At 38.6% G+C, this 15,437-nt stretch overlaps 1 protein-coding gene across 9 annotated transcripts in view; it reads left to right on the top strand.

Annotated features, from left to right (window-relative positions):
* Positions 1–15,437, top strand: part of FANCC (FA complementation group C) — a 279,290-nt gene that overhangs the window by 114,446 nt on the left and 149,407 nt on the right. The gene's annotated exons all lie outside the window — the stretch shown is intronic.

The following is a 15,437-nucleotide window of genomic DNA, read 5'->3' as shown; positions in this document are numbered from 1 at the left end:
TAATAACCCCAAGGACTCGCTGATGCCGGTCAGACTTCACTTAGTATGCATATGGTTCAGATTAGCTGCTTAGTATTATGAAATCACCCACCCAGATTAATGCATACAGTTTTGTCTATCAGTCTGACTGGTGATCTCATTCCATTCACTGCTTTTTACCATTACTTTGTTTTATACAAAATTGCTGACAGAGCTGACAAAGACAGTGTTTGTATTTTTCTTTTAGATTTAAAAGAAGAATTGAAGGGAGAGTAGAAATGAAAAGAATTGGGCGGGGGAAGCAAAGGGTGCAAACTTTACGGGAAGGTAAATTACTGTAAAGAGCTAAAGAAAGGAACTGGTAAGTAGAATTAGGGAAGAAAAGGTATGAAAAACAAGGTTATAGAAATAGAATAACATATATAGTCTTTAATTTTTTAAATTGTTGCTTTTGTTGAGTATTTGATGTTTTAATGATTACTTAGGATATATTTTTATATTGGCTAGTTCATTAAGTCCTGAAATAAGGCATGTAATAAAGTGTTTTTAGGGTCACTGGGTCAACTTTCTTCGTTTAAACTCATGACTTTATTAGCCTATTTTAAAATTTCTAGCCTTGCATTTTATTCTGTGGATTTCCCTTATTTAATACTGCGTTCATTTATCAATAGGTATATATAAAGTGTAGCACAGGAAGGTTAACTTAAAATCTTAACTCCGGCCATCAGGGAATTCACTGGTAACCAGAGCTATGTACAGGTGTGATGGTGGTACAGAGGACACCTGCTCAGACTTGGGGGTTTGTGGATGTGTCCTGCAGGAGGCGATATACCAGCTGAGTTTTGAAGGGTGACTAGGAGAGCAGGGATAGAGCTTTAGGAAGGATATTCCTGTCAGCAAAAAGAGCTTGCGCAAAGATGATTGGAGAGAGCCCATGCCCTTTTCAGGGAACTGCAGGTACTTAGATAATGCTTGAGCTTGGGATTTTGGACGGCTGGTAATGAAGCATGAAGCCTAATGTATAATTATAAGAAGTTTTTGGGACGTCTGGGTGGCTCAGTCGGTTAGGAGTCTGCCTTCGGCTCAGGTCATGATCCTGGGGTCCTGGGATAGAGTCCCGCGTTGGGCTCCTTGCTCAGCAGGGAGCCTGCTTCTCCCTCTGCCTGCCGCTCCCCCTGCTTGTGCTCTCTCTCTCTCTGACAAATAAAATCTTAAAAAAAAAAAAAGAAGTTTTTATTTTATTTTGAAGGCAGTGGGGAAGCCAAAGTATTTTAAACAGAGAAGTCACTTGGCCAGGTGTGAATTTTAGAAACTTAACAGCAAAAGGAAGTTGATTTGGAAGGGAGCAGGGATAGCACTTTGGAAGCTATTTTAGTGATGAAGGTGAGAAGTCATGCAGCCCTAAATGAAATGAAGAAAAGGGGCCAGACTTATGATATGAATAAGGTAAATATTCAAAAGATGTAATGGCAGGTTAAGTGCAGATGTACTTAGGTGTAGATGGAGTTGAGCATACTGTTCTTAGAAAGTGAGCTGATTTACACATAGGAGGGCTGACAGTCCTCAGGGCTTGGGAACAGTGGAGCCTTGGGTGAGGGTGAGATTGCCCAGGGAGGGCAGCTGGCATGGGGAGGGAAAAGAGCCTCGGGACAACCTTGGGAGACACTGGCATTTAAGGAGTGAGTGCAGGAATAAGCTACACTGCGGGTCAGAAACAGAGAGTCAAAGGTGTAGAAGGAGAAAACCAGCAGCATTTCAAGAAGGAATGAGTGGTCATTCATATCTAATGCTATAGTGCAGGACTGTCCAACACAAATAAAATACATATTACATAGATAATTTAAATTTTCCAGTAGCTGCTTTAAGAGACAAAAAGAAATAAGTGAAATTAATTTTAATAATATTTTATGCAACCCAATATATCCAAAATATTATCATTTTAACATATAATCAATATAAAAATTATTAATGAGATTACTTTATAATCTCTTTTCATACTAAGTCATTGAAATCCAGTGTGTATGTTACATTTACATTTTGTATCTACATGTTACATCTTAATTCAGATGCTAAATTTTCACTGGAAGTTCTTGCTCTGTATTTCAATTTCATAAAATTTACAGTTGAAAAAGTAGGCTCACATACCCAAATTGTTACAAAGAAACTTATAACTGAACAAAGTGTCAGTTTTTAAACTTAAATTTAATTAAAATTTTTAAAAATTAAAAACTTATTATCTTCACCGTACTCAGTGCATTTGAAGTGCTCAGTAGCCCCATGTGGCTAGTGGCCACTGTAGTGGACAGGGCCGCTCTAGAGCATGAAGCAAGATAAGGACCAAAAAGCAGTGCTTGGATTTAGCCACTTAGGAGGAATCACCTTGGTGAGAATAGGTTGAGTGGGAGGTGTGAGAAATAGCCAGATTCTACAGTTCAAGGAATGTGATTGAAACAGCCTGAGTCAAAAACTACGAATTTCCTCCATAAATTCTAAAATTCAATAAAAATTCAGATTATTAAATTTGAAAATGTTGGACTGAGTTGTATGAGTTGTATTCTTAGAACAGAGATGAAATAAAATTTTTGTTTGCTGGCCATATGTTAGCGTATGTTAATATGTTGGAAATACATTAATACAGTGTATTTGTTTTTGTTTCTGTTTTTGAAGTTTTACTGGTAACCTCAAATGTATCATCAAATAACCACCTCAGTGACTATTCTTACAGTTTAGAGATTTGTTGAAGTCACAGAACTCTTTCACCTTTTTCGGAATACTTGGTTCTTGAAAAACTTGGTTTTACTGGTGAATCGACTGAACGGATACTTTTTGAGCACCTACTGTTGTCAGGCCCTACACCAGAGGCTGAGGATATAGCAGTGGATCTAAAGATAGTCTGTTCTGAGAGGTTATAATCCAGGCGGAGATACCAGGCCTGCCAATTTAGGAGATACCTGTCTTCTCTGGGCAAGACCATACCTCTATGAATTTTATTCTGATGCGAAGAAAACAACAGAATACCAGGTGCAGAGATCAGTGAAAAGGGTTTTACTTCATCTTTATTCCCTTTCAAAATGCAGTGCTAAGTAATATCCAAATGTTACATGTATTGCTTTAGTCCTCTACTTCATTCTTCTTAAAAAAACAAACAACTTTTAAATTATACAGAATCTAACAAACATACAGAAAAGTGTATCAAGCACAAATGACAAGCTTAACAAATTATTACAAAATAATTTGCAATTATTTTTGTAACTACTGTTGTAACTATCACCTAGGTCAGGAAGTAGAACAGAGCATTATCTGCCTCCTCTAAGCTCTCTGCCCCCAGGTGCCTCTTCCTGCTTACATGCTCCTTTGTCTCCCTCTGGTAGTAACCACTAGGCTGGCTTTTATTTACATTGCTTTATGGTTTTACCACTTAATTATGCAGTTTGGCTTATTATTTTCACTTGATATAAATGAAATAATACACTATTGTTTTGTGTTTGATTTATTTTGTTCAGAATTGTTTGTGGTATTCAACCATGATCTTAGATGTTGTGGTTGGCCCGTGTTCATTTTCATTGCTGTATAGCACTCCATTTTATTAATGTATCACAGTTTATTTATCCATTCTGCCTTTGATGGGAATTTGTTTCTGGTTGGGGAGAAGTAGGAACAAAGTTGCTGTAACATTCTCTCCTGCATATCCAGGGTTCAAAGCATATATTTTATAAAGAACTACAAAGGAAAAGAAGAGCAGCGGGAGAGTAAGAGAATGTGTTTTAGTGTTTAAACAAGTGTTTACAAACACTTGTGAACAAGCCTTGCACATGCCCTGTTTTGTGAAAATAAAGAGCATTCTAAAAAAGAGGGAATTATAGGTTATTTTGTATGCGTATCTTTAATTGTATCAGCTCATACTAAGTTGCTTTCCACAGTGGTGGTTCCAGTTTAAATTCCTATGATCAGTGTATAAGAGTTCCATAGCCTCCTGGTTACTTGGCATTGTCAGACTTTTAAAGTTCAGTTATTCTGGTGGATGTGTGTGGTAGTATCCATTATAGTTTTAATATTTCCCTGAAGTTGAGCACCTGTTTTGTGGAATTCCTGTTCATGTTTCTTAATTAATTTTCTACTTGGCTGTCTCTCTTATTGATTTGTAGAAATTCTTTATATGTACTGAATCTGGGCACCTTTTTTTTTTTTTTTTAAGATTTAATTTATTTATTTGAGAGAGTGCACGCAGAGGGAGAACAGGGAACCTGATGTGGGGCTTGATCCCAGGACTCCAGGATCGTGACCTGAACCGAAGGCAGACACTTAACTAACTGAGCCACCCAGGTGCCCTGGGTACGATTTTATTTTATATATATCGTAGCTATTTTTTTCCATTCTGTGGTTTGTGTTTACATTTCTTTCTTTTAAGGAAGACATTTTAAATTTTATTGTAGTCAAATTTATCAATCTTTCCCTTTGTGTTTAATAATTTTGTATTTTGCTTAAGGAAATTTTCCCCACTTCAAGATCATGGAAATCTTCCATATTATCTTCTAAAAGTATATTGATTTGCCTTTCCCATTTAGGTCGGTGTAGCTGTTTTTTTGTATGCTCTAAGTAGGCATCCACTTTCACTTTACTTCCACATGTATACCCATTGTCCCAACACCATTACTGAAAAGTTCTTTCCTCACTGATGTATGGGGCTACCTTCATCATAAGTCAAGTGTCTTTGCATGTGCAGATATGATCTTAAATCTCTCCATTGGTTTCATCTATCTGTGATGGTTAATTTTATGTCAACTGGACTGGACTATGTGGTGCCCAGATATTTGGTCATACATTATTCTTGGTGTTTCTGTGAGGTGTTTTTGAATGTGATTAACATTTAAATAGATTGGGTAAAGTAGGTCATCCTCTTTAATGTGTGTGGGCATTTCATCCAATTAGCCAAAAAGGCTAAACCCTCCCATGAGAGTTTTCTCTGTATTGAAATCGAATAAACAATGGGTTTGAGTGAACCCAAAGTTGTATATTTTGTTTTTTGGTGTAATACATCATTGTCAAGGCATTCTACAGGGAGTGTCCTAAATTTTTCGGAAACCAGTGGTTTCAGAAATGATGGTATTATGTATACCAAGTTGCAAGACAGGCAAGGGAGTCAGAAGAGACAGTGGGTTTGGTGCTGGAACAACTGCACTAAAGACTGGTCAGCCAAAGGGCAGACACTGCTGCTTTGGAAACATGATTATTCTACACTGTTGGTAATTTCCATTATTATTCGTTTTTGTGTTGTTTGGGATTTGGAAATGCTAGTCTGGCTCAGCTCAGATGTTGAAATGTAGGGAAAGAATTATTGTCCACAATTGAATGGTACTTTAAAAGGGAAAATAGCATGTTTCTTGAGGGCAATTAGTGAAAGACAATAGAGGCAAGGTGAAATTCAGGGACAAGGCTGGGGATGCTGGAGATTTCTCTTCCACAGCTCCACTCTGGCAAAACATTGGCAATCCTGTATGACTGCTGTCTCTTTTGTTTTGGTTTTACTTTTGAAATAACAAACACAATACCAGTATCTTTTCCTACCTGTATTCTATTTGCTTGACTTTCTAAAACCTGCAGTTTCTTTGTTTCTTTGAATTTTTATATTCACATTTGGCGGATAGTTATTAATTGCTTTCCCAGTATCCATCTCCCTCCTTTCTTACCTTCTTACAATACTGTGCATTTCTCAGCTGTGCATTGTGCATCTTGGGTGATACTTACCCCACCATGGTCCTGGAGTTAGTCCTGCCTGGCTTAATCAGGACCACCTCTCCCTTTCCTTGGCCACAGCGATTGGTCAAGATGGACATATAGCCCACGCTGGAAATTCAGTCCTACAACTTTTGTTTGATTGATCAGGGAAGTGGATTTTATCTTTCCTCCTGAACATGAATTAGGTAGCACATAGTCCCTGAAGTTGCTGTCAGTCATTGTGGGTCCACGAGGACAGAGCCTGCCTGGGAATGAAGTTAGTCCTGAGGAAACACAGCTGAGAGAAAGAGAAAGACGGTCACGTTCAGGTTGTTTTTGTTGGGGCCCTGGACCAAGCCTCTCCTGGACTTCAGTGCTCTAGTCCATTCCCTTTCCTGTTCAAGCCAGTTTGGTTTAGCGTTGTTTTTACTAGCAGCCAACGGCATCCTAATGGAAAAAACAGATTTATTTTGAGGTTTAATAAACTATTTTTTTGAAGGGTTTCAAAACTCAGGTATACACATACACAATTGCAAAAGAAAAAAAATCTCATTTACTCAAAGGGTAATATGAATCAATAGTGAATTTGACAAAATAATTATAGTTACTTAAAAGTTGCATACTTGATTCAGAGTTGTTTTTCCACCACCGCTTATGATGAAGATGTATATTAAAGAAGGCCTCCTTGGAGGGTGATGGCAGCAGCATGGTGGCGTGACAGTCTCGTTTTTGCCCCTGCTAAACATTTAAAATTCAACATTTGTCCACGAAGAGAAATGCCTATGTGGGAATTGTGGGATCCAGCAACATACGCGAGGGACCCAGAAGGTGTCTCACCTTCCTCTGCATCAGGTAGACCCCAGTGCGGGCAGGTAGACCCCAGTGCGGGCTGTGGAACCGGCTGGAGCCTGTGAACTGGCTCCAACCCCTCAGCAGAGGCCCCTGGGAAACGCTGACTTGGGCAGATATCCACAGAGGCCAGAGCCTTGTACAAGTCCAGGTTTCTAGAGGAGACATTCCGGCACACTGCTGGAATAGTAATACAAGTTTGGACACTTTAAAGTGGGCCCTGTTTCCTTTCTCGGCTTGTGTGAGAAAGAACAAGGTGAGAATGGAACTCCAAGGCACATGCAGCAGCAGCCCAGCCACCCCAGTGGACTCATGTCACGTTGGTGTGGATTAGGATTTCAGACACCTGACATTTGGAGTAACAGAGGGTGTGTCACAAGTGGTAGGACCAGGGCCTGCAGAGCTTATAGGAAGAGAATTGGACAAAAATGTTAAAGCATCTATAGGTCACATAGTTCTCCTAGAATATAAATTATTTTTCTTATAAAAGCTAGGAAACTTCTAGCATTCATATTTATAGATAAGTTGAAATATGCTTTCTTTGTATTCTGTCCACCACCAAACATAATGTTTGGAGACTTGAGAGAGAACGAGACCAACTTTGACCTAATTTGCCTCCCTGTTACCGAAAGCCAAGTTCGTCTGCCTGTTGCTCTAAAGGCCAATACTCAAGAGATGAGTGTTTATGATAAAGGAATATGAGCTTTATTCAGGAGGCTGACCACCTGGGGAGAAGGTGGACTCTTGTCCAAAGGCCAACTCCAAGGTTTCTGTGTGGCCAAGAGATTTTTAAAAGGGTTTAATCATTTAAGGGAATGCAGTGGTCTGTGACACTTCTTGATTATGTGCAGACTCGGTGATACCAGCTACAGAGTTACCTCAGTGCTTGGAGGTTGTGCAAGAAGTTCTAGTTCCTTGGTGCCCAGAGGGGGTTGTGTAGGAACGTCTGAATCCTTGGTAACCTGTGCATGAGTGCCCTGTTCTTTCTGCAAAGGAGGGTGAGGTCTGTGGATGTGCAAGGGAGGTCAGTGAAGTCATTTGTATAACCTTAAAAATGAAAAACATTTTGCTAAAAGATTGCTGGGCTAATCAGAAAGCTAAGGGGGGCTTCAAACAGACTTGTTGGCCACTGTGGTCTGGGAACGTTCTGGTCCTTTATTCCCCAAGGCCCGTGGTCTGCAAATCTCAAAGAAAGTAAATTAATTCTGTTACAGATCAAGGGCCTTAAGTCAGCATGTGAGTACCTTGAAGCAAGTTAACCCTTAAGACTGGCTGGAGTGCTGTCACATCCTGACTCCATCTCTCATTAGCTTCACTGAAGTTATTTGTTTGAGCCTTACTTTACCTGAAATGGAGATTTTAACAGTTTCTACTTGATAAATTTTTTGGAAGATTAAATGAAATAATCCATTTCATTCAATGGATTAAATTAAATGAATAAATAAAAATATATTTAAAATGAATCAAATAAAAAAGGTGTCCTTCATAGCCTCAAGTCTGTTTTACTTTTTTGCACAGTCCTGAAGTAAATTCATAATATCCTGGTCCCCTCACACTCATTTCCGTAGTTGCACACTAATGGCATAAGCCCAGTAGTTGAACATCACCACAAGATCTTAGCAAAAGAGAGACTGGTCTGCAAGTAACACCTTTATCCCATGTCACAGCTTACCAAATAACAAAGGACTGGTCATATACATTTCTTTTAAAAATATCTCTTCCTTTGATTTTCATCCCCATGAAAATTCCCCTTTAAATTATAAACTGTCTACTTCTTTATTCTGCACATTTGGAACTTTTCAAATATAGTGTGACTTTCCTGGACCCAGCAACCTCCTCTCTAGAGTGTATGCAACTGTTTCCACAGCTCTTCCCCAGAGAGCCACATGGCTCCTTCCAGAACCTCTCTCAGACCACTGCTCAAATATCACCTTATCTGAGAGGCCTTCCTCATCAGTGCCTGTCTCAGGCACTCAACTCTCCTTATTTTGACTTATTTTTCTTAGTGCTGATCACCCCCTGACATACTGATTATTTTTTCTTCCTGCCTGTTCCCTCCCATACAGCCTACGAATTCCATGAGAGTAGAGACTTTGTTCTAAAAGTATAGCACAGTATCTGCTACATTGTAAGAATTCAGTGATTATTTGCTGAATGAGTAAATAAAGGAGTATGATTTCAGATGGTAAACCCTAGTGTGTGTGCGGGGGTGGGATTCCACTTGGAAAGAAGAGAGTGAACAGACAGAAGGTTGGGCATAGTCAAGAAGGAGTGATTTTCCATTTAGGCTGGAGAATAAGGTACTTATGGAGAAAAGTAGAAATTAAGATTAGAAAAAAACAGTTTGGGAAGAATTTTGGAGGGCCATGAATGCCAGTTTGTGAGTTTGTTCATAAATTAGTAGCATAGGGCAAAGGAAGGAGCTACTGAAAGTATTTTAACTGTGGCATTGGGAGAGAGGCATTTGTCATGTTTGGATCCCTTCCGGTTTTTTCCCTTGCTCTCCTCTAGTCTTTCTCAGTCCTTCATTCATTTATTCCATAAATATATCCTGAGTGCCTACCATGTACAAGCAGATATTAGGGGACATGAAGATCTTGCCTTGCAGGATCAGGTGGTTTTATTGCAAAGTAATAAGTGAAGGAGTAGAAGGACAGCATGTTGAAGGTACTGTGGTAGCCCAGTGAAAAGGAAAAAAAGCCTCATTGGGAGTTGGGGAGGTTTGCAGGGCTGGTCAGGAAGGCTTTCAGAAGATGACATTTGAGCTTGTATCATGAGGTATGAGGCAGAGGTTAGGGGTGTTCGTGGAACTGGAAGAACTGAAAGGGATTTGAGGTGCATGTAGGAGAGTAGGCAGAGAAAAAGCTAGAAAAGCTCTTCCTGGTAATGATATTAAGAATGGGCTATCCCATCTACTGTGGGCTATCCCATCTACCGTATACTGGCTATGCATGACAGGTAGATAGGGCCGGATCCTGAGGATTCAGACGGCCCCTAGTAAAGAGTGTCTTTAACCTGGAAAGCAAGGATTTTAATTGGAGGGGTTTAAATGGGAGTGTGGGGGCACTTACATTATATATTTATGAATTAGTGGCTTCAGTGCTGAAAATACATTTGAAAGTACAGGAGGACAGGACTTGGTACTGATGAGTTGTTAGGGAAAGGATAAGGGAGCAGTTTAGGATAGTGTTGAGAGATTTTAGGGGACTAATAAATAACACCTCTCTCTTCTTCTGAGTTAGGAACTATTGAGATACACCAGAGTTAGGTAGATGGATATCAAACATCCATCCCTTAACTCTTAAAACAGATTTAAGAATGTAGCTTCTGTCTGTGGTTCAGTTGGGCCCATCTGCCTGTGGTAGACAAGTCAGCCTGTCACAGCTAAGCTGGACTACAGTAGGCCTGCCTGGCAGGGAATGAGCCTGTCTGACTAAGCATGGTGCAGTGGTAGACTAAAACACATCCTTTCTGCAGGTAAGGCAAGTCAGAAAGACAGAGTTGGGAGAGGAATTTTTTTGTTTCTTCTCCCAAATTGACCAACCAGGTCAGTTCTTCTGGGGAGAAGAGAGTGATAGGACTGAGAGATGGTGTCATAGGTTGGGCTTTCTGGAAATCTCGCCTTGAGATGGAGATAATGTGCAGGGAGTGACAGCTGTCGAGGGGATAGGAAGGACACAGGATTGTGCAGAGGGAGAAGCTCAGCTACAGTGCAGTCTCAATGGAAACTTCTGCTGCACGTACAGGGACAGAGATGGGGGACCCTTCAGAGCTTTCCTGCTTTCGGACAGGAGGGCTGGGCCCTTATGCCTCTGCTTCCATCAGTCATTGGAATGTGGCCACTGAGGGAAGGAGGTATGATCTTGAGCAAGGCAGAGATGGCTAATGATGATATGGATGTGACTTCACAACATCCTTCACAGATACCAAAACCATTCCTTTTCTGCTTTTCCCTCCTGGGGAGTGGGGTGGACAGTCTGTCTTCTCTGAAAACATGAGGACAGGCAATTTGTTTCCCTCTAAGAGAGAACTCCTAGGTTTTTGACTTGAGCATCATGGTGGATGGTAGTACCATTCACTGAGAAATGTAAGGGGAAGAGGGCAGAGTCCCTAAAATAAGCCAAGTAAGAAAGTACAAGAGGAAGGAGGAGGAGATCAGGTCAGCCCAGCAGCTGTCCCATATTCGTCTTCTGTGCCATCTTCCAGAACAGTGGAATGCAGAGACCCTGTTTTCTCACTGCCTTTTGGGTTCCCTTTACATTCCTGGGACCATAACTCAGGGAATACAATGCAAATTGAGTCCTCTTCCTTTTCTTGTCTGTTATTGAATAAAAAACTGGCTGGGAAAATGGGAAAGCATAGAAGATTTCTTCATAGTTTTGTAAATGTGTTTTCCCCATGGCTTTTGGAAACCACTGCAGCTGTGTGCCATACTGTGCTAGGGCAGTGGTATCTAGTAGTAGGCTACCCAATTCAGCGGGTACTCAGTAACTCCATGAAACAGCATCTGCCTTACTAAATATCGTGCTCTGATTTAGCCTGATAAAGTCTCCTCAAGATTTCATAGTTTTGCAATAGAAGTATGGTATTTAGTATTTTGCAGGGTTCTAGAAAATGTGCAAACACTGCTATTCTCATTCCCAAGTATTTTACATCCATTCAATGTAATCAGCAATTCATGCTACACATGAAGTTGAATTGTGAATGTTTATGTCTTTGTATGTGCATGTTTTGGGGAGTGGTAACTGTCTCCTGAGTCATTAATGTGAAGACACTGAACTTATTATTGAACTTCCTGGAATAAACATTTGCTTCTTCTGAGAGGACAAAATGAGATACCATTTGTGTTCTTGACTAGGTTTTTCTTTATTTCATTTAGGTGGATTTCTGCTTATTCTAATTCTAAATTGTATCAGATTGTTTTTTAGTAAGTTGCCACTGCTCAAATAGGCCAGATCAAGACATTTATTGCCAATTAGGAACAGGATGTTTGAGATGTTTGGTGATGTTCTCCGGATGACCTGTTTTATGTTTTATGTTTATTTTGTTTTATTTTTGTTTTATGATCATGTTGGCTTTTCCATTAAACTATAACTTTAATTGACTTGGCTTTGTTAATAGAACATTGACCAGATCCCCTTCTATAACTCCCAGTCTTCTTATTTCAACCCCTTCACCCAGTTCTCCTGTTGTGCCCCAACCTCAGTCTGGAGTAAACGGGAATTTTTAGGTCTGTGTGTTACAGGTGTAATATATGTTTCTAAGACATAGGCTCACTGTATTTCAATCTGAATTGCCTGGGTAGTGCTCCGTGGGCTATTTTGAGGATAAATCCCGGTGAAAAGTAAATTTAAACAGTAATGTCTATAGTGGAGGTATTTCATACTGAATAGCCACCATTGAGGGCCATGTGGATGTCTGCACTACATGTGGTGACATGATCTCTACATCTGTTTTGAAGTTCAGTTGTTTCCCAGACCACATGTGCATTTCTTTAGGGGGCTGACATCCCTCCCTCCCAGGATCCAGGCATTATAAGCTGGCAACTATAACTGGTTTACTCTCTTTGACCTAGAGATTGTTATACTTTATCTTAGTTTGACTGTTGTTCCTATCAGATCTGGTTCTGTTTAATATTGACAACATTGGAGTTTCTATAAATTAGCAGCATGGCAAAAGAACCAGGCATATTTAAATCCATAAATCTTGATTTCCAGGTCTTTTAAAGGCTTTGTGGTTTAAATAGTCCTTTACTCTATGGTTGACATAAGCAGTACTTAAAAGAATGCTGGCTATCAGGGAGCTTTTGTAGCTCAACTGGAACTAAAAAAAAAAAAGAAAGAAAAAAACACCTCAGCTGGGTCACTCTTTTAAGAATCACAAAGTCCAGATCTCTTCTGGCTCTATTAGTGAGATATTATAGAAGTTACATACATCATTTCCATATCTTAAAAAAAGGAGAATACTAATGATTCTATTTACATGTGATATCTAAAGTGGTCAAATTCATGGAAACAGAGTAGAACAGGGGCCGGAGAAGGGGAAAGGGATTTGTTTAATGGGTATAGAGTTCAGTTTTGCAAGAAGAAACGTTCTAGAGATCTGTTGCACAATAATGTGAATATTCTTAACACTACTGAACTGTATATTTAAAAATGATTAAGATGGTAAATTTCATGTTATGTGTTTTTAATCACAATTTTAAAAATTTAAAGAAACTTTAATGGATAGTGTTACTGTTAATTGAATGTTTAGTATGTGTTTTAGATGAATTATCTTATTAAATATTCACAACTTCATGAAGGCAGGTATCATTACCCTGTGTTATAGTTAAGAGAATTTAGATTTAGAGAAGTAATTTACTAGCTAGTAAGTGGCAGACCATTTTGGACCTAGTTGTGACTTTAAAGCCACTCAAAAAATACATTGCTGCCAGCTAAACTTAAGCCAGTCTATTTTAGCTTTGGAATCTGTGATTCTTAGGATTCTGAGATGTCCTAGGGACCCTGCAGAGATCCTTCAAATGAGAAAAAAGAAAGTTCAAATGTTTAGGTGTTCAGAGATGACCCCTCTACCATTTCTACTGAACTCAAAATGCATGCTAGATTTAATCTGTGGTACATCAGGAACAACAAATGCCTTTATGGGAAGCCAAGGTGTCATTCAAATGTTAGAATAGTTAAGAGGTTAATAGCTATTACTTCTGTGGAAAGTAGAGACTGAGAAGGGCCTTTACCATTTCATTATATTTTATTTCTGCTTTTTGAGTGTTTAATAACAAGTGTAACTTCTGTTTTGGGTTGAATTGTGTTCCCCCTAAATTCATATGTTAAGTCCTAAATCTCAGAACCTTAGAATGTGATCTTATTTGTAGATAGGATCTTTGCAAGTGAATTGATTAGTTAAAATGATGAAGTCAGCTGAAGTAGGGTGGCCCCCTAATCCAGTGTGACTGGTGTCCTTATAAGAAGGGAACATTTGGACACAGACATGAACAAAGGCAGAATGCCATGTGAATATGAAAGCAGAGATTGGGGTGCCAGCCAAGGAATGCCAAAAATTGTCAGGAAACTACCAATTCTGATGACCCCTTGATCTCAGAACTCTAGTATCCAGAACCCTGAGACAATAAATTTCTGTGGTTTAAGCCACTCAGTTTGTGGTACTTTGTTACAGCAGTCCTAGCCAACTAATATGTAATTTCTAAAGTGAAAAAGAAAAGAAAGTTAGCCATGATTCCTGGGAGTTTATTCTAAATAGTATTCAAATTAAAAAAGGATCTTTATATATGATGTTCATTATAATAATTTTTATAATTGGGAAAAATGAGAAGCAATGCAAATGGTCTAAAGACTAGTGGATAACTAAATTATAGCATATCTACTTTTTTATAGCAAATCTACTTCAAGAAATATAATGTCATTTTGTATAGCCTATGAAATAATGTGAAAAATGTGTATAACATAAATAGAAAGTTGGATGTAAAATTATTTATACAAAACAATAACAGCTGTGCAAAATATATATGCACTGACTTAAGATTACAAGCAGAAATGGAAAAACTTAGGATAGTGGTATCTGGGTGAATTTTTCCTTTTAATATTTCTTTTAATTTGTATGCTTTTATTTCATCAAATTATGATAATGTATTGTGGTTATAACAGTATATTTTTAAAAATCAACTTTATTGAGGCAAATTTTCCATACAGTAAAATGTATCCTTTTAAAGTGTATAGTTTGATAGTTTTGACAAATGTATACATGCTTCTGACCACCACCACAATCAAGAAATAAAACATTTCTGTCATCACAAAAAGTTCTGTATTGCCCTTTTACAATCTGTCACTCTCTCAACCCTGGCCTTAGTCAACTACTGATCTGTTTTCTGTAATCCACAGATTTGCTTTTCTCTTTTCTATTATTTCATATAAACAGAGTAATATAGTATTGATTTTTCTGTCCGGCTTCTTTCATCCAGCATAATTTTTTTGAGATTTTTCCATGTTGTAGCTTATCTGAGTAGTTGATTCCTTTTTATTATTGAGTATTCCCTTGTATCAACACATCGTTTTGTTTATCCATTTATGTGTTGATAGCAATTTAGATTGTTTCTGATTTTTGGCTGTCATGAATAAGTTGCTGTGAACATACTTGTATAAGAGTTGCATAGTCATGTTTTAATTTCTCATGGATAAATGCTTAGGATTGGAATTGCTGGATTGTGTGATACATTTATACATAACATTGTAAGATGCTGTCAAATGGTTCACATTCTTACCAGCGATGCATGAGAGCTCCAATAGCTCCACTTATTCACCAACACTTAGTATACTAATATGTTTTTGTTTTAGTCATTCTCACGGTTGTATAGCTGTCTTCTTTTGTGGTTTTAATATGAACTTCCCTCATGATTTGATGTTAAGGCATCTTTTCATGTGCTTATAGTTTCTTTTGTGAAGTGTCTATTCAGGTATTTTACTTATTAAAAAATTGCTTCCTAAAAATATTGCCATCTTATGTAAGAGTGCTTTTAAAAAAGTATTTTAAATACTGTTCCTTTGCCAGATAATTATATTATACATATATTTTTTTTTATATATATAGAGAGAGAGAGAATATTCACTCCACCTGTGGCTTGCCTTTTCTTTTCCTTTTTTTTTTTTTTAAGATTTTATTTATTTATTTGACAGAGAGCAAGAGAGCACAAGCAGAGGGAGTGGGAGAGGGAGAAGCAGGCTCCCCTCCGAGCAGGGAGCCCGACGCAGGGCTTGATCCCATGACCCTGGGATCATGACCTGAGCCAAAGGCAGATGCTTAACCGACTGAGCCACCCAGGCACCCTGCCTTTTCCTTTTCTTAATAATATACTACAAGGTACATAAGTTTTAAATTTT

This window comes from Phoca vitulina, unplaced genomic scaffold (genome assembly GCF_004348235.1).
Source record: "Phoca vitulina isolate PV1807 unplaced genomic scaffold, GSC_HSeal_1.0 scaffold70, whole genome shotgun sequence".
NCBI lineage: Eukaryota > Metazoa > Chordata > Mammalia > Carnivora > Phocidae > Phoca > Phoca vitulina.
Note: the sequence above shows the minus strand (reverse complement) of the source record. Positions and strands in the feature narration are given on the sequence as shown.